The sequence below is a fragment of the Neopsephotus bourkii genome, unplaced genomic scaffold (assembly GCF_033783945.1).
Source record: "Neopsephotus bourkii isolate Nb327-2 ecotype Australia unplaced genomic scaffold, CSIRO-AGI_Nbou_v1 NB_1820, whole genome shotgun sequence".
NCBI classification, from domain to species: Eukaryota; Metazoa; Chordata; class Aves; order Psittaciformes; family Psittacidae; genus Neopsephotus; species Neopsephotus bourkii.
In genome coordinates, this window is record NW_026902293.1 from 4,346,733 (window position 1) to 4,360,396 (window position 13,664).

The following is a 13,664-nucleotide window of genomic DNA, read 5'->3' on the forward strand; positions in this document are numbered from 1 at the left end:
ATTCTGAACCAGTGCAAAAGCTGGTTTAAACTACTGGGGTTACTCTGGGGGTTGTTTTGGTTTTGTGGAGGTTTCGGGGGGGGGTGTCTGGATTGGTTTGTTTTTTTTTTTTTTTTTTGGTCTTTCAACACTATTAACACATATATGGATGTGCCATTTTGACAAGGTGTCGTTTTCCAGTTCATTGCTTTGGAATGCCATGTGAAAAATGTGTATTTGCATTATGAATCGCTTTAACGGGTAATTGGGTAAGTGCAATTTAATGAGAGATGTGAAATTTTTCAAATCACTGTTTACATAATTCATCTTTCAAGAAATTATCCTTATGTTAGAACATAACATTAAGGGAGACAAAATAAAATAATGAGATGAATAAATTACCATGTACTGAACATTTGTGCTGGATATACTTTTTCTTCTTTGCAGTTGTGGCCATTCATAATGCTTTTGTAGGAAAAAAAAATCATAATGGGGCAAATGAATGTTTAATAGAGGCTTCCATTTTGCTTCAGTCCAGATTTTGACAATGGTTTCTTTGCTAGGAGTGGCTAGGTTGCTAGTGCTAGTGCTCTGATGCCCAGGTTCTAGTGTACACAACCTGACCCACAGCAGAGTCCTGAAGAATTCTGGTGTTACTGAAGATGCTATGCTGTCACGTTCAAGCTCCTGCTTAAGAATGGCTCTCTTAAGAAACATGGAAGATATTCTTGGACTTCCTGGGGATTAGAAAAAGAAGGAGGCTTGGATTCATTTTGTCTAACTTTGATCTGAGCTGCTTACATTCAAAGATCAGAAAAAGACTCTTGCCAGAAGGGAGAAGGTTTTACCTGAGATGATGATGAGTGGAGCTGGTTACCTCCATGGGCTGTCAGTGGGGAGGCTCTGGTAGAGGAAGGTATTTATCAGTCTGAGTGATCACTTCTGGCTCTCAAAGTTAGAGGATGTCTTACATTTTCTTTTGATCCTAAGAGTGTTCTGTCACTGCTGTTAATTAAACATTAACTCTTTTCCCAAAGCAATACTTCCAGAATTATTTCTGTTTTGTGCAATGGCAGTCCTTTAGTCTAGTGTTTTGGAACCTGTACTAGAGACTACTAAAAGAAAAAGCATGAGCCAAAAAGATAGCTTTCATACCTCAGAAATGGAGACAGACTTGTATCTATTACAGACTGAGAACAGAAGTGGGTTTTGCAACAGCTTCTCTAGGGAATGGCATACTACCTCGCTACATAGGAGACTGTTGACAGTGTCCAGCTTGCACCCAATAACTCTGTCCTAGGGTAGAACTTTCCTTTACGTGATTAGTGGTTTCAGTTCCCAAAATTAAGAACATGAGTTAGTTTGAGCTTAGATCTGGTGTATGTAACGAAGAACTTTAGGAGACTGCATGTATTCTTCACAGGGCACTGAAATCCCAAAGCCACGTTTGCATTAACACTTGTCATTGTGTAATAAAAATCTATATGTAATATGAAACAGTGTTTAATCTATCATTTTTTTTTTTTTTTTACCTCCAAGGAATTTCAACATCTCATCTACTCTTTAGCACCTCGCTGAGACCTAAGTCACTACCTGGTGAAATTAGTCTGCTGACTCTGTGGCAACAAATGAGTCCTATTTATTCTAACTGACATGTGTTTAAGTTATAGGACACCTACATAGTACTGCTTATGTTTTAATAAAGAGTAAGGTTGAAATGTTATTTATTTGGGGAAAAGTATCTTGATCAAGAGCTTTTTCAATATATTGAGTGCCTTTAGGATTGGTTAATATAAATATTCACCCTTACTGCTGACAAAATGTGGAGTTTTGGAGAAATACATAAAAACATTACATTGCTATTAAACAGTCTCTAAAAACAAAAGGGGAATTAACTGTTTTGTTTTTCATGGTCTCTTTAGGAAAATGTCAAAACACTGTAATGTAAGTTGCATCTTTCTCCATAAAGAGCTGTTATTTGTAGTAGGAGCAAAATTATTATTTTGTTATTTTCAGAAATATATTAGAAGTTATTATCCTCTTTGTGTCCTAGTTATTAGATATGTTGGACATATCCAACATTCTTTTGGGTTAACTTTTTAATTCATGCTACTTACTTGATTTTAATCTACTATTGATTTTGTACTTACTTAATTTTAACAATGATGGTTTTGTGCTATGACTATGGATTTTATTGCTAATGGAGAAAAATAATTCAAATTTTTGAAGCTGCACATTTGCAATTACAATTCCATAAACCCACTCATTTGTTTTCTATCTAAAATATTGCAGAGTAAGACTGAGTAATTCCAGAGTAAAAAGTAATTCCAGAGTAAAAACCCTTCCTGAAGATTCTCTGAAGAGATTTCTACCCAGAAGTAATACTCAATTTGAGGTTCAGGAAAGGTGTGATTCCGGTTTTGGTAGTTTAAGCTCCTGCTGAGTACAGTGAGGTTGCAGACTTGGTAGCTCCCAAAGTTGGCTCCAAAATTATAAACATGACTGCCGTGGTGAAGTGTTGGTAATGTGTGGTTGTTGAAACACAGAGACCATAACACTGTGACTGTAACAGTGGTGTACTGCTGCAGCTGTGTAGTGCAGCACTGCAGCATTAATTGGGAAGCGTTAATTTGAGTGATAGGTCTGACAAAAATCTCTGTCCAAGTCTTTCTACCTCTCCTGAACAGACAGCACCAAGGGAAAGGAGTGCTCCTGGCTCCTGCTGAATGATTCAGCTTTTTTCAGTGTCTGCTGTGTAGGCAGAGAGCTCATTAATATGTGTCTGTGGTATTGTTTGTCCTTTTCCCCGTAGTATAAGTAACTGGCTCCTTTTTCTATAACTTTTACCAATCCTCAATCTATGCATAAATTCAAACTGCCTATGGCCTCCTCAATAGGGAGAAATTATTATGCAGTGACATAGTGAAATAAAACTCAGTAGCACTTCTGAGATAATACCCTGTTAGGATTGCTTACTCCAGAATACAAATGTTTTCTCCAGTACAGTGTTTGGTTACTCCAGAAAAGGGCAAGCAGAGCTGTTCTGTGCTAGCTGTTGCAAAATGACTTTTAATGCAGCATCTGCTTTTGGTCAAGACTGTTGTGTGTTGCTGGTCCAAAGGGACTGTAGCCACAGCTCTCTGGGAGGGAGTGCAGCTTTACCCACATTTCACAATATTTTCTTTGAAAATTCATAGTGCCCAACTGACCCTGTGATTCACTTGTGCTGGTATTCTCCTGTCCAGCCTTAAAAACAGCTTCTTGTTCTACTAATTATTACCATTGTATTTGGGGAAATATTATGTCCTCATTTGACCTTTTCCATGACAGCTGAAACTGTTAAAACTTTCTCTATGTTTTCTGGGGTTTTTTTTTTTGTAATTATTTTTACTTTTATTTCTTAATCCTGGGAATGTCATTTTTGACACAGATGAAAACAGCAATTTAGGAAATATAGTAATTTTCAGGTATATTTCCTGGGGATTTAATTACTTAGTCATTAGAAAGAGGGAAATTGTATTACACTGACTATAAAGGACTAAAGCTAGTGAAACTCTCCTGGCTTCTGGAACTGTGGGTGAAAGGATGTGGGAGTCCTGGAGAAATTAGCACTGTAAGTTGTCTGGGACATGGAAACATTTCTGTTTTATTCTTACCCTTAAATGGAGGTTCTTTCAATACCATGTAAAGATAGCTGCATAGTTCAAAAATATGATAACCTTAATAGACTGTTAGAAGACCTGAGAGCTGTTAACCTATACATTTTTACAAGACTGTCAGGTTATACAATAGCAACTATGTTATGAACTAGGATGAGAGGTAAACAGCCACAAAGATGACTGGGGGCTGGAGCACCTCTCCTGTGAAGACAGGCTGGGAGAGTTGGGCTTTTTCAGCCTAGGGAAGAGAAGGCTCCAGGGAGACTTTATGGCAGCTTCCAGTACCTAAAAAGGGTGGCCTACAAGAAATCTGGAGAGCAACTTTTTACAAAGGCATGTAGTGACAGGACAAGGGGGAATGGCTTTAAACTGAAAGAGGGGAGATTTAGCTAAGACATTAGGAAAAATTCTTCACTGTGTAGGGGCTGAGACACTGGCACAGGTTGCCCAGAGAAGCTGTGGCTGCCCCATCCCAGGAAGAGTTCAAGGCCAGGCTGGATGAGACTTTGAGCAGCCTGATCTAATGGAAGGTATCCCTGCCCATGGCAGGGGGGTAGGATCTAGATGATCTTTAAGACTCCTTCCAACCCTAATCCTTCTAGGATTCCATGGCATGCATTTAAAATAAATACTAAAACTGAAAATACCTTAACCATCTGAAGGCTATGTAGCACTTTGCAAATGTACTATGGTTTTCAATGTCAGGTGTCTGGCATTCCTCAGGAGGAAAATTCCTGACCAGTCAAGCACATACCAAGGGAGAGATGTGTCAGGCTATTTCAACAGTGTACTATTTTTGCACTGAACTACACAGCTGCTTCTCACAAACACTCAGGTTTTACTGTATTCACATAAGTTTTTCAAGCCTGATTACAGGAGTGCTGTGGTCTTTGAGTGTTATGCACTATGTTTTCAAATTTGGCTTTAATCTGCTAGTATATTTGAAATTTTACTAGTTAACAAACAGAGTTTAAAAATACCATGTCCTAGTTGTAGTATATGTCCCTCTAAAAAGCAACTTCTTAGGAAGAATAACCCAGCAATGCCTGCAAGCTTACTCTGAAAAGATAAACCCTTATGAGGAAGAACTTACATTACTACCACATTTCTTCTCTATAAAGGGATAAGAATTTAGGCAATGCGCTTACTGCTCATTAGAGGTCAGTAGTGAAGCATGACGGAAAGGAAGATTTTAGCAGTCGTTCACAGAACTCAGTTCTCTTCTGTTCCAAAGTTATTTTGCTGTATTTGAGACCAAAAAAAAAAAATAAAAATCTGGTTTCCAGAAGTGGAGTTTAAATGAATTCTCTTAAAAGAGATTTCAGTTTGCATTGCTTGAGAATATGGTTACTGAACTTTGGATTGAACATGTAAGTCATTAATTCTTTGGTAATACATATTTTATCTGATAGTAGAGTATCAATCACTTGATGCAATTTAGATGATTCTGCAGGAAAAATCAGCCTATTTAAATTACAAATTACAGGTGTCATAATTATCTCACAATACCTCCAAACCAAGATAAACTATATGAAAATATTAAGGTGTGACTGTCATCTTCAGATCTGACAAATCAGCTCTGCAGAGATATCATGAGTATAGTCTGAAAGTTTTAGATTTTATGACAGCAGTTGTGTTTTAATGTGGATGCCAAATGTGCAAACGCACACAATATAACACACACTTGGTCATCAGTGTCACAAATGTTTCAATATGCATCATTAAGACCCATCTCCTCTAAGATCCATTATGGCCTCACTATCATTAAGATGCCAGTGCCTCCTACCGACTTTTTGTTCAAGACCCTAAATAGTAGTCTCCAAGAGACTAGCATCAGTAGAGATGGTGAAGCAGTTTAACAGTTTTAAACCAGTGCTTTTTAATATTCTTGAATAATTTACATATCTGAAAAAACAATTAATTCCTCTGCAGACACCTAATTCTGGAGTGAAGAATAGCTGCAGTTTTCACTTCAGTCTTGGGGACAGAATTATTAACGTGCTAAATCAAGTAAATTAGATATCATGCAGAGCTGGGTTATTTTTCAGGATTTAATAATGCATAATCAATAGAAGCATTTACTACATTCTGGTGCTTTCTCAACATGGACTGAGGCAATTTTTTTAAAGCACAGTTTTTCAGCATTCAGGCTACTGTGAACTGCTGCCAAGGCAGTTCCCTGTAAACTGCTCCCATAGGCCTCTGCAGTTGAGCATCCTCTTTCTCTGCCTTCCCTTTAGGTTTTGCTCAAAGACACAACTGAACATTTCAGCCTTTACACATAAGAATAAAAGTCACAGTCAGCACAAACATGTGCTGAAGAAATCAGACACTCAAAACTGAAACTTGCTCCAATGGGTAGGACAGAGTTAATTGTTTACTGAAATACCTGGAAATCCATTAGCATATTCTGTTGACCATTCCCATAGGAGAAAGTTTTGTTTACCAGTCCCAGGGACATTCCATTTTTAAAGTGAAATGGTGAATGTCAGTGAGGTAAGTCAAGTTCAATACAGTTTTGAAAGAATCTCAGAGACTGTCTATGTATATTTGGATGCTGGAGTTGGTCCTACTCAGCAGAAGATGGCCCAAGATGAAGGTTTAATTATGGAAGCATCCTATCAGGGAGCTAGCTAAATAAAACAAATAAAAGTATTTGGGATTTGACCCAATAGATGGGCCTTAAAGGTGTGAATTAACTGCAGTGTTTCTAGAGAAGCAGACGCACAGCCCCCTCCCCAGGAAAACTAGCTAGAATAAAATTCCTTATTTTTCTACTGTATGTAATGCAATCATAACATGAATTCTGAGGCAGTAAGAAAAGAAATCCTTATAGTTATCGTGTGATTCTGTCTTCTCTTCCTTTCAGGTGAGTAATAGCATAGTTGTGAGACTTTGTAGACTTTGACTAGCTGGTTATTCCTGAACTGCATGACATACAGGAAGTGCATTTAGATACTGAGAGGCCTTAATCTGCCCTTCTCATCAGTCTCTTGGTACATTTGGGCACAATGTTGTATAGGTATCTAAATACGTGATTATCCCCAGCATGTCTACGATTTTGTGGGCAGAACCTCTATGTGGTGCACGGGAAGAGATGATGTGGCATTGTGTTCTGATTCTGGGCTGCTTCGGCTACGCAGTCTGTATCTTGGTTAATTCAGCAAATAGAAGGCCAGGTTTTGTGCTCCTCTAGATATGACCTGTGTAGCCAGCTAGATCTAAATTGGTTTAAATTGGCATTTGGGTTCCCCTTGTCCAGGGCTGCTGCAAGGAAGAGAAAGGAGAACAGCAGGTATAGCAGAGTAGGTGTTCTGCTCATCAGCCTCTGAATGAGTCTTTTATTTCTTTTCTTTTTCTTTCTTCTTCTCATTAGTACTTAGAAAAAGGAGCAAAAAGGCACAAAAGTAGTTTAATATCATTCCCCAGTCTTTATCATGTTATGCTTCTATTGCACATGCAAGAGTGACTACAGTGTAGTGCAGAGATTTGCAACATTGCACTGGTCTAGCTAGTAAGGGCACTCCTAGCACATGGCTGTGGCAGCTTGGAGCTGCATTCGTTTTAATTGTGGAGGACATATTCTGTATCTACCCTTATTTCTTAGTTTGAAACACAGTGAATTTTTTTTTCTACACTAGATTTCAAATTTCAGCATTTTACAATATAACTTGTCTTTTATCCTTATTTCTCTTTCAGTGAAGCAGCAGGGAAATATACTGGTCTGTCAAGAGAATTTGAACTTTCAGGTACTGCTGTAGGTTGCACTAAAAACAATTCTGCCTTCCCAGGCAGTCTGTGTTTGGCTCAGTGTGATTGTGCTGCTGTTCTCTTCAGGAAATGTTCCAGTGATGGTGTAACATAGCAAGTGTATTGCAGACCTTGTATTTTGTTATATTTTTGTTGGCACTTTCATCTATGTAAAATGATGCAAAACAGGCCAATGTGTTGGAAGTTCTGATCTGAACACCCTCTGCACCAATTACAGGGTAATTTTTCCCAAGTGGTTTCACAGTGTAAACCTAGAGGCAAAACAGACCTCATGCACAACAGTAATGGAAAGAAACCAGAAAATCTGTTTAGGTTTGTTCCTATTCGCAATATCATGTAACTATCTGTGTCATGATAAGATGTCTGAATAAAAGACCATTGAACGTTTTTTCCACTCTACATTCTTGCATGAATATTTTTATATTTTCAGCACCTAACTGATGGGAAAATGGAAACCTCAACACTTTCAGATTTGTAAGACACTCCAGGTTTATCAAATATTGTTTCTGTGTTTAGTTATATATCTAAAAACCTGTCCAGAGCTGTCCTAATTCCCTTGCCACTTTTTCATCTGTTTTCAGGAAGGAAGGGAGTTGGGATAAAATACAAATGAATACTTCTGGGCAGATGATAAAATGGTCTTTTCAAAATCACTATACTGAACACAGAGGTAATTTCCCTTGTATATGCAATCAGACTATACTCAGGCACTCAGTAAGAGCATTTTGGGGACAAGATACCTTTTCCACACTACAGTGGAATTTGTTCCACTAATTATTTCAGCTTTTTTTAATCAGTATTTTTATTTTGAAAGATACTGACTTCACACCATTACTTGTCAGTCATTTACACTGTAGCCCTGAAGAAAATTGTTTATGTTATCTTTGAAGCAGAGTATTTTTCTTGCTCATCTGTACGATCACTAGAGTTAGACCAAATATCGTTGTTCCCTAAATATCTGAAAAGTAGTTCTACTCCTGGAGTCTTTACTCAGGGATGTGGGGGCAAAGGCTTTTTGAAAATGAAACTCAGGGGTGCTGAGAACCCATACCAGTCAGATATATAGGGCAGTGAAAAAAGAGGAGGCAGTTTTGGTTCAAAATCCTTTGTTAGAAAATGATTGTGAACATACTAGAAATATAATGTCAATGTAGTTTAATAGTATTACAAGTTTTATTTGTAGCATTTACATTGCTAATAACTGCAAAGGAGTTTGGGTCATAGTCATGTTTATTTGCCATGTTCATTATACAACTTGTGTGTTACAGTGGCCTTTTGCTGAATAAGAACTGCCATATCAGGCCTTTGTTTCAAGTGAATGCAATGTTAAGTGTAAGTCTTCAGAAGCTGCTAAGTGATCATTTGAATTCTAAACAGACAAGGTGATTATAAGCATCCTTTAGTGCTTAACCCAAAGATAGTAATACCCTTTCCCCCCACCAAGTTTCAGAACTGCTCATAATTTTCATTTGTCATTTCATTCAACAGAGATTAATTGTAGAAAGACTAGAAAAGTAATTCTTAGCTAGCTGACTGGTTTCTGGAAAGCCAAAGCAGCTGGAGCAATATTAACACGTAACTTATGTAGAGGGCCTATTACCATTAGTTACACTAATGTCCAATCGCACCATTAGCTTAAGCAAACTCTCAGTCAGCATCCATTTAATTTTTCTTTTATGAATAATTGTTTCTGTGAAGGACAGGTGGCTGGCTCTAGCATTGAGACAAGTCTGAGGGGGATGCTCCTGATCGATTTAATCTTCTGGTATAGGATTAAAGATGTTTTGCGTATTCTTATCTTTGTGGTAGAGACAGGTTGTACAAAAGTGGGGCAAAACTAGTGTACTAAATAGTAGCTTGAAAATCGCAAGTAATCAATATGGAGCTATTTTGGGCTAAACTGTGAATAGTCCTTTCACAGATCCATAATATGTAAAAAGTCTCTCTTCTATGGCTGTTGTATGACTACCTCTGACAGCTGAAAAATTACTTGTTCACCCTTGCCTCAAAGAAAGAAAAGACAGAAAGTACATAGTACTGTTGAAGCATTCATTACAGGCCATGCAGCAAAAGCTGGACAGCATTTTGGTGAGCAAAGACTGCTGCCCATAGAGTAATGTAGATGCATCTGGCACACTATCCTGGGACTAGTACTGGAGCAGAACAGTTCTGACTGTATCCTTGCCCAAATTGACAATTGGAATTTAAGTCAGGTTTTTTTTAAAGTATCTTGTTGCAGGACACACACCAGTGTTAACCAGCAAACCAGATGGGCAGTTTCTGATGTGTCCTGGGGAAATGTAATTGTTGGGTGGTTTCATAGTTTCAGCAGTGCAAAAAGAAGCAGCATTTGACTCATCAAGCAGGGATAGACTAAAATCCTATTACTACCAAGCTGCTGATGTTAATCCAGATGTACCAAAACATCCAACAAAAATGGTCCATACAGGAAAAGAAACAGTTGGAAGTCCTTTGAGGTTTTCCTCTTGAACTGTTCCACATTTATGTGTGGAATAGTGGTATGCAGTTTAACTCCATGTGTTTGAGGAAGCAAGAAATTAGAGAATGCTAATGTTTTTGCCGATTTCCATTTAAGCTGTTTCTTCTTAATCCTGGGGCATCACAGAGTTTTCTAGAAAATGATTTTTCTGAGATTGAGGAAGAAGGAAGTAGTGCTATCAGAGGAACATTTCACAAACTCAGAATTCGAACCTTCAGAGGGAAACTATGTTGAATCATGGATGCTGACAGCATCCTTGGTCATAAGTAGGAAGTACAAACACATGATAGCAGTACTAAAGTAACTCCATACTATTAAATCAACAAAATCTTTTTATTAAGCAATACACATATGACATTAGTCAGCCTTATGCCATGTTTCCTGTAGTGATCTGGACAAAGTTATAGTTCTTAGCTCTTATTTACAGGTTCTGAGCTCTGCTCTTGAAAGTTGTACTTCAAACTTTTTGGGAATCAACCTCTGTATTTTGAAAGGTCATACTGGTGCCTGTTTAGAACACCAATAGAACTGGAAAACTGTTTCCATTTAAAAGTAAATTAACTGGAAAAATCTGTTTAGGAAGGGACAAAATTGTTCATGATGAGTACCAGGTTTGGGGAATAGGAGTATCTGGAAAGAATAACTAAAATGCTTTTAAAAGTTAAAAAGTTAATTTTGGAAAGTACAGAACTTTTAGGCCATTTCTCAGAATGGTGTTTTTGTATAAACACTTTTCCTGAATTCCTATATGGAAAAGTAAAATATATATTCAATTCTTCCTGACAATATTTATATCAGGAAGAATATCAGGAATATTTATATTTCAATCAGTGGGCTGAACTCTGCACCCACACTGTGGGTTCTAAAGAATGCTTTGGGAGATTTAAACAGCTCTTACAACTAAGCATATGGTTTAGGCACCTGATGCAGCATCTTTATTTGGTTAGAGCTTTGGCATTGATTTTAATAAGTGAAATATATCAAAAATATGAAAATATCTCAGCCTGTGTTAGACTGAGTTCATGAGTAAGGGGTTTGATGTGTGTCATTGTATATACTAAGCAGTATAAGTGGTTACTCACTACCAATGCATGTATGCTTTCTAAATAACTTCCTCCTTCACATTGCTGACGTAAACCCTCTATGACTGAACCCTTTCTTTTGGGAATCTCCTTGTTTTCTCCAAGAAGAAGCCCTCTTAAAAGAAATATTCTGTTTTAAATACTATCTATCTATCGTAAAGTAGATTTTGAAGTGAAATTTGAGCTGTTTGTGCTTTAGGTTTGCATCTAAGCATTCAAAACCTGCATTGACTGTGCTCTGTTAGATGACACCTATGGAATTAGTTGAGAGAAAATTTTCAAGTCAGGATTCATTTACCTTTCACAATCTTGATAACAAACTTATAGAGAAAATACAAACCCTTTTGCAAACTTATTTTTCTGCTCTGTGATTTCATTACTAGCCGTAGAAATCTTTCAAATTCATGAAGGTAACAGATGACTGATTACTCAATGTTGCAGCAGAATAAATCTCTTGTAACCATAATTAAAGAGCACATGTGTTCCACACTGCCTAGGCAGTGGGCATTAAATGTAACTGGTACGTTTAAGTGGGCATTAAATGTAAATGGGCATAAAACACATTATTGATTACCAGCAGTTTCCTGATAAATTGAAATAATGAGTTTCTGCTGGGCATCCTCACATGCAGAGGTAAGTTTAAACCTACTGAAAATATTTTTAGAGTTCTTTTTCAAAGTCACTTCCGATTAAAATTGCCTTAAAATAAAATCAACTTCCACAACCAAATATGTGTGGTTCTCTTACAGTTATATAAAAGGTTTTGGCTGGAATCACAGCCTCCTGAAGTAAGACCTGTTGGGAGCAACAAGTAAAAATATATCTCTTTATGCCTCTACTTTACAAATTTCCGTACCTGTTTAACACTGAAGTGATGAGAGCAGGGAAGGAGGCAAAAGTTCTCACATCCCCACTTTGATATAGCAATGGAAAGCTCTGTCAGTGTTGGGGGATCAGCATTATTTGTGAAGATACCCAACACCTGTTCCACCTTCTTGGTCTTCTCTCCAGCCCTTGGAAATAAGACTCCTGGGACACGCAACCAGCATGGCTTCCCTAACCCATGTGGTTCTACAGAGGGAAAGCACAATTTCATGCTAAGGTATACTGAAAAGCCATAGATTCTGTGGCTGGTTTATTATTTTGGTGGACTCCTCACAGGCTGGCAGCAGTAGATGGTGTGGACATTTTACACCCTGATTTTGGTTTGCTCTTCTTAGCTGTAGGCACCCACATCCATGAGGAGGATCTGGGTGTTGTGTGGTAAAGGACCCTAGCAGAAGGGTAACATGGTCTCATGTGGTGTCTATCTGTTTACCTTAGTGCAAGAGAGATGAGCTCTATGCAGTTTCCAGGACACGAGATTTTCTTTTGCTCTTGCCATTTTTAATACATTGGGCAGATAGATTTTATGTCCATAGGCTCCTTTGTACTAGGACTTTTAATAGCAGCCTTGACTTTCGTGTCCAGAACAGCTTCCTTGAACTTACTCCTCCAGGCCTTTTTAAATCGTGATCCCTACAAGAACTTAGTCAGCTAATGAGGAAATAATGACCTGATGATGAGGAAGCTAAAAATATCCACTTTCATATATATATGCATTTAATGTATGCAACTTACAAATTATATATATATTTTGCTTCTTTCTTTTTGTATGATGCTTGTTAGCAGTACTGTAGGGGAGTGCTGCTTTTGCTGCATTCTAACTACATTTGTACATAAAATAAAATGGTCAGATCAATATAATCACAGCAATGAGCTTTGTACAGGTTCTTTTATCAATAGAACTTTTATTAATAGGTCAAAGTTTGCTGTTGTAAGAGCTTTCTGTACAGTTGTTCAGCAATTGGGCCAACACGTGAATAAGTACACAGGGACTTGTCATTGCAGTCATCTTTTGTGGGAAAATTTATTTTATAAAAGTGGAAGCTTTGAGAAAATTCCTATTTTGGAAGGAAGTTTTGGTTCTATAAAAGAACTGGCATTAGATCAGTGATTCCCCTGTAGGTTTAACACTTTGGTATGTTACCAACAGTGCTCTGAATACCTCCAGCATGAGAACCTTCAAGGCATTTCCAGGAGATGGCAGGGAATGTCACTGTGCCTGCTCAAAGCATCATTCCTACGTGAAGAAAAAGTTAGAAATTTGCTCCTTGGAATAAAAGTTTGCAGTTTGCTGAGTCAGGAAATCCAGCTGTCAGTCAACTTCCACATTCCTGACTTCAAGATTTGCCTTCAGTTTGCAAAAATTTGGCTCACAACTTATACTTCCTTTTGTATTTAGCCTGCATTTACCACAAATTGGTTATAAGTCACCAGCAGTGATGAAGCGCATTTTCAGACTGGTATGCCCTGAGTCTGAGCATCAGTAAAGCTGTGGAACTTAAAGCAGAAAGAGTAAGGTAAAAAGGTAACCTGTCAGCATAATTATGGTAACAAATCATATTTATAGTATATCTAGGCCTAAAAGTGCCAGACCTTGGTTAATAATCAATTGTAATTACTGTTAAGAATTAATGGCTTTCCTGAACTGCTGATGTGAAAAATCATTTCAGAGGCATTTTTCCACACCTTTCTTGAGATGTCACTAACTTGATTTTGAAGACAATTTAACATTCTGAAAATCACCTTACAATCGCTGTATTATCTTTCTTTCTGAATTTGTTTAGTGAG

The 13,664-nt window shown here is 37.6% G+C and overlaps 2 long non-coding RNA genes across 2 annotated transcripts in view; one reads left to right on the plus strand and one right to left on the minus strand.

Moving 5' to 3' along the window:
- LOC133206674 (uncharacterized) overlaps positions 1–5,569 on the plus strand; it is a 20,211-nt gene extending 14,642 nt beyond the window's left edge. Inside the window, exon 3 of the long non-coding RNA XR_009723832.1 lies at positions 5,125–5,569. This is a non-coding gene — a long non-coding RNA (uncharacterized LOC133206674). The remainder of the gene's footprint in view (positions 1–5,124) is intronic.
- The window catches only part of LOC133206673 (uncharacterized), a 27,625-nt gene extending 14,278 nt beyond the window's left edge, over positions 1–13,347 (minus strand). Inside the window, exon 1 of the long non-coding RNA XR_009723831.1 lies at positions 11,836–13,347. This is a non-coding gene — a long non-coding RNA (uncharacterized LOC133206673). The remainder of the gene's footprint in view (positions 1–11,835) is intronic.
- Positions 13,348–13,664: the final 317 nt, after the last annotated feature.